Genomic DNA, 11,437 nt, shown 5'->3' with positions numbered 1-11,437 from the left:
GGCGCCTGGGTGGCGCAGTCGGTTAAGCGTCCGACTTCAGCCAGGTCACGATCTCGCGGTCGGTGAGTTCGAGCCCCGCGTCGGGCTCTGGGCTGATGGCTTGGAGCCTGTTTCCGATTCTGTGTCTCCCTCTCTCTCTGCCCCTTGCCCGTTCATGCTCTGTCTCTCTCTGTCCCAAAAATAAATAAACGTTGAAAAAAAATTAAAAAAAAAGAGTACAGGTGACATTGCCAGCAACAGGGAAGCTGGGTAGATGCGCTGGTTTTGATGGTCAATAATGAATTTTATTGCGCATTGGGTGATACCACCCTGGCTTTTCAGTATTAGCTTCCTGCTTCCATCTTGCTCTCCTACATCAGATTCCTCCAAAACACAAATTTGACCAATGTTGCTCCCGTGCTTAAAATCCTTCAGTGTTTTCCCTTTGCTCTTAGAAGTTCAAATTGTTTAATATGGTTTTAAAAACCCTTTATTATCTGGCTCTTGCCTACCCCGCTCTCATGTATTTACCATCTAACTACATTCAGCACTTGATTCCTCTAAAACAGCTGTGGCTTCTTAACCTCCAGATCTTTCTACTTAAAAGCCTCTGTGCCTGGAATACCCTATCCTTACCTCTTCACCTTCTAACTCCTAAGTATCCACAGGCATCTGCTTAAATGCCTGACTCCTAATCTAGCTTAGGTACCTTTGATAGGTTGAATAACAGCCCCAAAGACGCTCATGTGCTAGTCATGAGAACCTTTACGGATGTGACTAAGGATCTTAAGAAGGGAAGATTATCCTGGATCATCCAGATGGGCCCAATGTAATCACAAGGGTCCTTAGTAGGGGGAGGTAGCAGAGTTAAAGTCAGGAAAGAAGGTGTGATGATAGCAGTAGAGGTTGGAGAAATGGGCTTTGAAGATGGAGGAAGGGGCCATGAGCCAAGAAATGCAGGTAGCCCCTACAAGCTGGAAAAGACAAGGAAATGGATTCTCCTCTGGAGCCTCCAGAAGGAAGTCCTGCCAACACCTTGATTTTAGCCGTAAGACTTATTTTGGATGTCTAATGGATGAGATAAAAAATAAAACATCTTAGAAGCAATGCCTACAATAAAAATTGGAATATATACCGTCTTATGTCAGGGGAGAACATTCAATCAGCCTGGGGTGATGCTCTATGTCAAAATGAAATTGGGAAAAAGAAACTATATTCTGGGCAGATGCTTGGGATGGAAAAATTGGACAATATTCCAACTCAGTGGGAATCAGTGCGATACTAATGGGCTTATAGTGGAATTTACCCCTGAAACCACTGTAAAGGACATGATGGTGGCCTCTTTATGATGGATGCCATCTTCTTAGACTGCAGTAGGTTCTATTTAATCAGACAGCCCTCTTCCAATAATTCTGTTACAGAATGTCATAAAACATTGCCGTCTTTACAACAGATGTATGCAAAATGAACAGAAAAGTTCACTTAATTAAAAAAAAATTAGCAGGGAGAATGTGAGGATAAGAGAAGGATCCACCATACAAAATGTAGGAAGAACATTACTGGAATTTCCTCGGAAACCTTCTATATAAGTGGAGCTTATTAGCTCCAAATACAACAGGTGCACTCATTCCTTCATGTTTCAGTTACCTGTTGCTCAGTAACAAACTATCCCCAAATTTAGTGACTTCAGACAAGGTATTGCTACTTTTTACAGTTTTTTGGATTGACTGGGCTTAACTGGGAGGCTTTCATTTTTGTGTTTCTGATGCTGCTGCTGTCAGATGGCAGCTGGGGCTAAAGTGATCTGAAGGCTGGACTAGGTAGGATGTTAAGGACGACACACTCACATATCTGGTACTTGATGTCAACAGCTGGCTGGGAGCCCACCTGGGGCTACTGACCCCAACACCCATATGTGATTTCTTCCTTATGGTGGTCTCAGGGTAGCCAGACTTTTTACATGGCAGCTGTATTTCCCTAGACCAAGCATTCTAAAGGCCAAAGCAGAAGCTGAAAGACGTCTTAAATCTTACCCTTGGAAGTCCCAGAACAGTACTTCTACCATGTTTTATTTGTCAACCAAATTATTAAAGTCATCCCAGATTAAAGGAAGTGAATTCAATCCCAATGGAATGGAATTGTAGTGAAGAATTTGTACCCTTCTCTAATTTACAATATGTCACTTCCTAATATATTAGGTGTATAAGAGTGTGGTGACCAGGAAGTTTGCAAATCAAGGGTCATGCATTCTTTGAGCTCTTGATAGGAATGAAGCTACTGGGTCAGTACAAGTATAGGTACTTTTAGATATGCAAAGCCCGGTTTGAAATGCTCAGCTGTGAAGAAGTAAGAATGCAAGAGTTATTAATATTTTACACACAGGAACGCATATTAGTGACTTGGTAGCACAGTTAGCAGACATGGAAATTGTATGAGACTCTCTTATAAATACACAGTATCAAAGGTACTGGTGAGCATCCAGAGAAAACGTATTCCATGGGTTCCAGGGACACACGAAAAGGTAAGAGAGCAAGAAAATATAATGTTCTCAGTGCAGGGCCTGGCAAGTAAAACTACAGTCTCCTCAAAGGGTTTCTTCAAGACTTGTGGATGTTCCATTATCTGCAATAGAGATAAAGCTTTTTGAAGGATACCTTAGACTGCCAAGAACCACAGACTCTCTACCTTGAAAAAGTATAAATATATTCTAATGTATCATAGACATGTACAATGTCTAACAAAGAGAGGTGATTTCAGGGGCTCAAAAACTGTGGTTACCCAAAGGTTTATACCCCACAGGATAAGCGTTGCTAATACAAAGCCTTCACAATCAAAGGCAACCTTGGTGTACCCTCTCAGAGTTGCTGTGAGAGACAGTGTGAAGCTTGAGAAACAAATGGAATTAAAATCTGACTCTCTGAGATAATAACCTGGACAAGCTATTCTACGTTCCTGCATTTTAGTTTATTCATCTGCAAAATGGGAATATGTCCACTTCCTTGGTTTGTTGTGAATATTCAAATGTTTGTATACAGAGTATATATAAAATGTACATACATGTATTAAAATGTACATAAAATGTGAAATGTATATAAAGCACAGTATCTGGCACATAACAGATGCTCAAAAAATCTTAGACCCCTCCATCCATTTGCCTTTACACTGAAGTTAAGCGATATGTCACTAAGAAAGATCAGTCAAAATGTTCCTCCATTCCCTTTGATTCACAAAATGCCTACAGGTCTGTTTCTCTAGTTTCCTAGACTTTCCATTAAGAATTCACAAATTTCAAGGACACCTGGGTGACTCAGTTAGTTAAGCATCCAACTTCAGCTCAGATTGTGATCTTGCGGTTTGTGAGTTTGAGTCCCACGTCAGGCTCTGGGATGACAGCTCAGAGCCTGGAGTCTGCTTTGTATCCTGTGTCTCCTTTGCTCTCTGCCCCTCCTCTGCTCATGTCCTCTTTCCCTCACTCCCTCCCTATCTCTCTCTCTCTCTCAAAAATGAACATTTAAAAAAAAGAACTCACAAATTTCTTGGAAATTTCTTAGAAAGTCCACAATTTTTATTAGTAAGATTCTCAACAATACTAAGATTCTAGTATATGATGACTAGTATATGATGACTATATGATGATGGAGGGCTCATAATATGAAGTGAAAAAAATCAGGATATAAAAGTACTTACACACTATGGCTCTAATTTTATTTTTTATTTTTTTTTTAATGTTAATTTTATTGTTGAGGGAGAGACAGAGACAGAGCTCAAGCAGAGGAGGGGCAGAGAGAGAGGGAGACACAGAATCCCAAGCAGGCTCCAGGCTTGGAACTGTCAGCACAGAGCCCAACACAGGACTTGAACTCACAAACTGTGAGATCATGACCTGAGCCGAAGTTGGCGCTTAACCAACTGAGCCATCCAGGTGCCACTATGGCTCCAAATTTAAAAGGAAATGTATCCACACCTAAATATTACAGAAGAAAGAATGGAAATAAATAAGTCAAAATATTAGGTCTATCTCTGGGGAGTTACATTATGGCTATATTTTAATTTCTTCTTTATAATTGTCTTTAATTTCGCGTTTCTACAATGAATACACATAACATACACTATCCATAAAAAACGACAGTAAATGTCAATGCTGTCAAAAATACATTGTACCAGTATCAGCTTCATATGCCATGATACACAATGCATATATCCATGGATTATTATGCTCGGATATCAAACAGGAAAATATTTCAGTAGTATTGTCATATAGCTTTGAGGTTAATAAAGTTGTTTTTTAAGGTAATGTTTAATTCATTAAGACATGTTCAGTCTGGAAAAAATAAAACCAAAGAAGAGAGAGAATGGGTCACAATAAGCATGTGTAAAACCATGTGTCAGAAACTATGCTGGATCTAGGGGATACCCAGAGGAAGAAAGCATGGGCTATATCCCAAGGAGCTTTCTATTTTCTAGTGGAGACAGACATACACATAAAAACAACAGTCTTATAAATGCCAACTTGGCTGTGAGAACTCAAAGAAAAAGAACAATCAGGAAGAGGCGAGAAACCATTCAAGGATGTAAAGACAGTAAATACGAAAAGTCACAAGAACATACAACTAGTCCAGGGAATAATGAATAATCCCAGGGCTGAGGTCCGAGTTAATGGTGGAGAGGTGAGAAGAAGGAGGGTGCCAGCCAGAGAGGAATGTGGTATCCAAATAAAGCATCTGGACTTTATCGAGTGTTTTTCAAACTGTGTCTTTGGGAATGGTTTCTTAGGAAACGCAGCAAGGCAGGTTGAGTGGCCAAGGCTGTGGCGCCGACCCCTGCTTCAAACAGAGTAGCTCTGCTTTTATCTGTTCTATAAGTTGGATTTCCTGGCACGGTTTTATTTGAAGAAAGAGTTCCACGACCTTAAAAAGTCTGAAAACTGCTCCCATGCCATCAAGCTGTTGAGTGCTTTTAAGCCAAGAAAGAGCACAGTCAGCTTTCTCTCTTAGATTTGGCTTTTGAAAGACATCAGCATTCAGTGATTATACAAAAGAGAGGGCAGAGGTTATGCAGACAGCATGGAGGCTCCTGCAGGAGTGCCAGGGACAGATTAGGAAGTAAAAGTGGGGTAGTGGGGAAGGACCCAAGGGTGTATAATCTAATTTTTTAGACATTTGGGGATGACCTCAATAAGATCCAGCTACCAACTAGATGTAGGTGGTAAACAGGAGAGGGTATGACTCTGAGGCTTCCAGCATAGGGAACTATAAAGATTCTTAAATGTTAGTGTACATAAAAATCACCTATGGGACTTGCTCAAAAACAGATTCCGGAGGGTTCATCTCCAGAGATTCTGATTCAATAGGACTGGAGTAAATGGAATGCTGATGGTAATGCTGTTAACAGAGATAGAGGATACAAGACAGAAGAAGTTGAGAGAAAAAATTGAAATTTGAACACGTTGAGGTCGAAGCGCTTATGAGGCAAACATCAACAAAGATCTGTCCAAAAGGGCAGTTGGAATATGGAACTACAGTGTATCAGAGAAGTCTACACTAGAGGTATTTCAGTGGGAATCATCGGTGCTTATGTGGTCCCTAAGGTTATGCAAGTGAGAACATATGAAGAGGGCCCGGGATAGGAGCATGATGAATAATGATTAAAGAAGGGACAAAGGAACAAATGAGCTGATGAAACACTAAGAAGGGATAATCAACACAGTGGGGTATGCAGTTGAGTCTAACGAATTGAGTCAAGTATATCACTTAGACTCTATGTAGGCCACCGTTAAGTTAATATTTCAATTAACCAATCAAGTAAACTGTTACAAATCCCTCCAGCTACATGAAGTACTACACTAAACCCAGGATCTTTGGAAAATGCACCGTATCAGTAAATTCACCCCAATCCAGGGTTACATCACAAATTCCTTGCCCTAACAACCTACCTTCTAATAATATAATTAGTAAATCCTTCAATTATCTTGGTGTATAATCTAATTCCGTCAAGGTCACACTTTGTACTTGTCGCCCTGGAGCATGCTAAAATCTGGCCATCAGTTATGGACCCTGTGGTAACAAGGATTATTTGGGATGGGTGTTGAGAACAGACAACGTCTTGCATCAAAGGTAGATAGATACATGGACAGACAATAGAGATCCAGGCTAAAAATGAGTTATTGGTAAGGATATCTGAAGTTGTTTATCAAAAACCAAAGGAAAGAATAGTTCAAGATGGACACCTGAGAAGAAGTTTGATAATAAAGATTATAGTGCAGGAGACCACTTGAAGCCTGGAGAATTTCGAAGAGTCATAATGTTTTAGCAGATCCTTTTCACAGGAATCAAAGTGAGCTAATGTTGGAAAATCAGCAGAAATGTAAAATTTTCATACATTTTCATACATCATTTTCATACATGTAAAATTCATGGTCAGATAACCCTAACCCTTAACAAACACCTTAAACATTAGGGGGCTTGAAGGCCGGTATAAGAAGATGCAACATTCTGCCAATAAGTTCAGCTAACTAGCATCCAACCCCAATTAACCAAGCTGTCTTTGTGGATTGCAAATTGTTCCTAGAGAATCCCGCTTCCAAAGTCTTGTCAACATGACCTAGCTGAGAAGACACTAGATCCTTTGTGGAAAGCTATCCATGCTATTCAGGCAAGTAGCTTGCAACTCCAGGAAGATCTATGTGTAAACTAAACCAAAAGTTGACTCTCACCTACCCAGACCTCTTTTCTAGAGGAAGAAGTATCCATAAATGCAGCCAGCTTGCTGCCCCTCATATTTACTATTCTTAGCCATCTGATTGGTAATGCCATGTCTGCCAAATGCAGCAAAGAGCTGTGGAGAGTAAGATGAATAACATTTATTCCTCGAAGGTGGTCATACTTTGGTCTACACTAGGAGTTAACACAATTTTTCTATTAAGGGCCAGCCAGTAAATATTTTAGGCTTTCTGGTCCAAGAGGCAAAACTATTTTGTAGATACTTACATAATAAGAGAAAACAGATGCCCAGAAATATTTTATTGACAAAACTCAAAAAACAAAAAATGATTGAATATTCGTGTCTGTTTTTGTTTGTTGATTGGTTTTTTGGTAACACAGATTCACCAATGAGAAGAATGGAATTGTAGGGCAGATAATGTTTCACTTATCTGTTTCATGTTAGTATTCCTATAATCAAAATTATTGTGTGCCTGACTGCATCCCAGACCTACTAAATTTGAACCTGAATTTTAACAAGAGGCTCCAGTGATTTGCATGCACCCTAAAGTTTGAGAACACACCAGTCTAGAGTCTCTTAGTACCATTGGAACTGCATCTCTATTCCTTAAAATTTTTTTTAGCGTTCATTCATTTTTGAGAACCAGAGAGAGACAGAACATGAGCAGGGGAGGGACAGAGAGAGACGGAGACACACAATCGAAGCAGGCTCAACACAGAGCCCGACACGGGGCTCGAACTCACAGACAGTGAGATCATCACCTGAGCCAAAGGTGGAGGCTCAACCAACTAAGCCACGCAGGCACCCCTGCATCTCTACTCCTTTGGGAAAGATAACAAGAGCTATGGATCCTAAAAAAGGTTCACGACCATTTGAAGTCCATTCAAGATCTCCTACAGGGTCTGTAGCCCTGAAGCTAAGACCTCAGGGACTTTGCTGTCAGGCCCACCCCAGGATGAATATGTTCTAAAATTAGATTGTGGGGATGGTGTTTAACGTATGAATATATTAAAAAAACATTGAACTGCACACTCCAAATGGGTAGATCTCATGGTATGTGCATTTTCTCTCAGTAGAGCTAGGGGGTTTTTTAATCAAATTAAAGAATTTGGTGGTAAGGCACTGTAGTTTTAAAACTTCCCACGGGTTTCCAAAGGACAGCTCAAACAGCCAATTGCAAGAACTCCAGGTTTTGGAGTCAGGAAGCTCTGAGTGGAAATCCCAGCTTTCCTACCTACTATGTTAAAGAAGCTATTTAATCCTTCTGAACCTCAGTTTATTCTTACGTAAACTGGAGATACTGATAATATCCACCTCATAGGGTTTCTGGGAGAATCAAAAGGAATGGCTAATGCCAAATGCCTAGCATCATTCCCTGTCACATACTCTTGTTCCATGTGAAGCCACAGAATTCCTCAGATAGCAAATGCAAAGCCAAAAAGAAACCATTATTATACTTCACGTTATCCAAGTCATAATCAATTATATCTGTTCTGTTACCCATGTGGCATTATATTTTACATTGGGTTGTATATTTCCGGCTTCATTAGTACACTTGCCTTAACTCCTTTACCTTATGGCTCATGGTAAAAATGATGGTAAACACTCACATAGCACTTACTTACAAAGGCCAGGCCCTGTTGCAGGGTCTTGGTTTACATATGTTAAGTCATGCAATTGTCGCATCAACACTTGGACTTACTTATTTTTATCATTACCATATTACAGAGAGGGAAAACAAGGCAGAGGGAGACTAAAACACGTGCCCAAGGCCACACAGCGCACAAGTGGTGGAGGGGGGATTCCAAATAAGCCAGGTTTCCTCTAGTGACTGTGTTCACGACCATTATACTGTATTATATACCCACATAATTTTGTCTTGGTCACTCTTATACCAAGGCCCAGTACTCCTGCTTTTGAGGGTGCACATTTGTAGGTACCAAAAGACTGTACAAAGATGGACATACAGACACATCAGAAAAATGAAAGATGGACCGCAGTAAATACAGATCCTTTCTTCCTAGGAAAGGTGGGGTCTGTGGCAATGCTGCTCTAAATGTGGTTCACCTGGATGGCTCAGTCGGCTAAGCGTCCAACTTCGGTTCAGGGCATGATCTCACAGTTCATGCGTTCGAGCCCCACATCGGGTTCTGCGCTGACAGTGTGGAGGCTGCCCGGGTCTCTCTCTCTCTCCCTCCTTCTGCCCCTCCCCCACTTGCACGCGTGCTCTCTCACTCTCAGGATAAATAAATAAAACTTAAAAAAATAAAAATATTTAAACGTGGTTCACATACTGGTGCTGGGACACGAAACATACAAAACTGATAACATTTAAAAACTTTTATAGAAATTTGACAGTGACATGCCAAAGGAGTGTGTCATCCGTGGAATCATGACACAACACAATTAAAAAAAAAATGTTAGTCTGAGGTGGCTTGGAAAATTAAAAACAAAGAAACTGGTTCTTTGCCACAGATCATTTGGGAAACAACACTGTTCTCGATGTTTTCTTTTTCTTCAAATGTTCCTCAAGCTAGGTGTTCTCTCTACCAAGAACAAAGCTTGGAGGTCAGAACATCAAGTTTTATTAGAAGACAGTATAGAGAAAACGTAGGATAAGACGCTGGAACAGCTTCTCCTGACTAAAAAAGGAAATGAAACCTCCAGCAGTGGTCAGGATGTGGAGAGGGTAAAGAAAAATAGGTTAGGAAGGGCCTGGTGCTACTTGGCTCTTGCAAGCATGGCCTGAGGAGCTCAGCTGGGGGAGGGGAACTTAGCGTGGTTGAGATAACAGGAAGTCTACAGGGACCAGCAGACCTACAAGCCCAGAGAATTCAGGATCCTCTTCCCCAGAGAATGCAGGCTCCTCTACCGTTGACAAAAGTTCATAGAGAGGATGCCAATTGGTGAGACATTGGGAACAAGGCCAAATCAGCAACAGCTTTATAGACGCCAGCACAGATTGGGTGAGCCTATGAACCAGGAAGAAAGGTAGAAACCAGGGGAGGAGAAAAAATATCCCAGGGAGATACTTCTAGAAGTACTTAATTTGACCAAGGTCAAATGACTCACAGACATGACTAAACCAAGACGTGATCATGGTTACATGAAAAACACTTGAATAGTCCTTGGGTCATAGTAAACCACAGAAAGTGTGACCAGTTACTAAGATTATTAGTGGCAGCAACGGACCTACATTTTATGTTTGCTGACCCAGGGTCAATAGTTTTTCAATATAATCAATCGAATATTATCCCTGGATTTTATCCTCATTGTTCAGGAACCTATTCTGTAGATCTGTGTGGTGCTAATACTTAGTTACATCCTATTGTGCTTAAGTATAAAACCAAACACACAACTATTACTCACAAGGACAATAAAAAAGTCAAACAGGAATTCACTTGAAAGAAAATCAATAGCTATTTTGTTTGCTGTATATAACTGATTTAGAAATAACCTTCCTGTGTTTGGAGCTCAAACTCAGTAATAGCCAACCAAATTAGATGACAGTTATGAGCAGTTTGAAGTAAGTTAAATTCTTCCTTCTTAAGCATGGCTATTGCAAACAAAACAATCTAGTCTTTTCTTTTTCCAAATTATTGACTGGAGTTCCTTGTAGTTATTTTCCCGGGCTGCTTTCTTAATCAGAGGGCAGTGATTCTTTGTCACAAAATGTGTTTTAATATATGTCTAGTCCTAGTCAAAATGTAAAACTTTAAAATCATACATTTGTTTGTAGACACAGACATCTTTGGATATCCCATTATTTACTGAAAGTCGGAAAAAATGCCTATTTGTATTAGGCCCTTACTGCTTTGTTTGAGACCATATCCTTGATATATCAACTGATTTAAATGAAATTCATTTCAAACATTTTAATCATATACTGATTTTAATGTAATTTCACGCCAGGAGACTAAAAATCATTGCTGTCTACATACGGCTCTTGGGAGGATCTATTAATAGATTTTTCTATACTCTCGACACATGAATTAAATAAATATGTTCATTACGACCTTTCTTGGCCTGTGTTTACCAAGTGGGCTGTTGCTGAACTATTTGCAATCCAAATAAAAGTATGTTTAGATTCAAAGTCTATTTTTGAATCCTGGAACATCATTATTTGATGGCGACATTCCAAGTATGATTTCTCTACACACAGCTCCTATCCCAACTCCGTATTCTCTGGTAAATCTATCACTTCCATTCTTAGAATAAACTGTTAATGTTCAATGAGTTTTTCAAAATTACATTGTTTGGTTTGGAAAATTTTACTTGTTTTAGTTATTTATTTATTTTTAAAAAGTACCTCTTAAAGTTGCTTCTTTATACATCTTCCTAATTTCTCTCCAAGTCCTGATAACACTTTTGGAAATATTTTCTGACTGTACAACACCAAAGTGAAGTCTATTTACATGAACCACAGACCCCTCAACGAATTGGACGTGTTTTAATGTAGGAACAGAGTGCTTCCTGGCATTCGATTAGAAAGATTAAATCAAATTAGCCTGGATAAGTCAACTGTTGCAAGGACTGGAAACTGCTAAATTAAACTCTAACATGAGTTACAAACGGTATTATGTCTACTTGGAAATGAATAAAGTTATTAAGGGGTTCAGTGGAGGAAAGACTGATTTTAATATTTTTATTCAGTGAAGAAGAAAATGAAGTAAAAGCCTATTAAATTATTTTCATAGCCAATAATGCTTAAAGTAAAAAGAAAAACATGAAAGTGAAA

At 39.7% G+C, this 11,437-nt stretch overlaps 1 protein-coding gene across 1 annotated transcript in view; it reads right to left on the bottom strand.

The window, feature by feature from the left end:
• SYTL5 (synaptotagmin like 5) overlaps nucleotides 1-6,816 on the bottom strand; it is a 122,915-nt gene extending 116,099 nt beyond the window's left edge. Inside the window, exon 1 of the mRNA XM_040468793.1 lies at nucleotides 6,762-6,816. The gene's annotated coding sequence lies outside the window, so the exon portion shown is untranslated. The remainder of the gene's footprint in view (nucleotides 1-6,761) is intronic.
• Between the last annotated feature and the right edge of the window lie 4,621 nt (nucleotides 6,817-11,437).

This window comes from Herpailurus yagouaroundi, unplaced genomic scaffold (assembly GCF_014898765.1).
Source record: "Herpailurus yagouaroundi ecotype Mexico unplaced genomic scaffold, PumYag 67793, whole genome shotgun sequence".
In the NCBI taxonomy this organism is placed as follows: domain Eukaryota; kingdom Metazoa; phylum Chordata; class Mammalia; order Carnivora; family Felidae; genus Herpailurus; species Herpailurus yagouaroundi.
The sequence above is the reverse complement of the archived record's forward strand: the minus strand, read 5'-3'. Positions and strand labels throughout refer to the sequence as shown.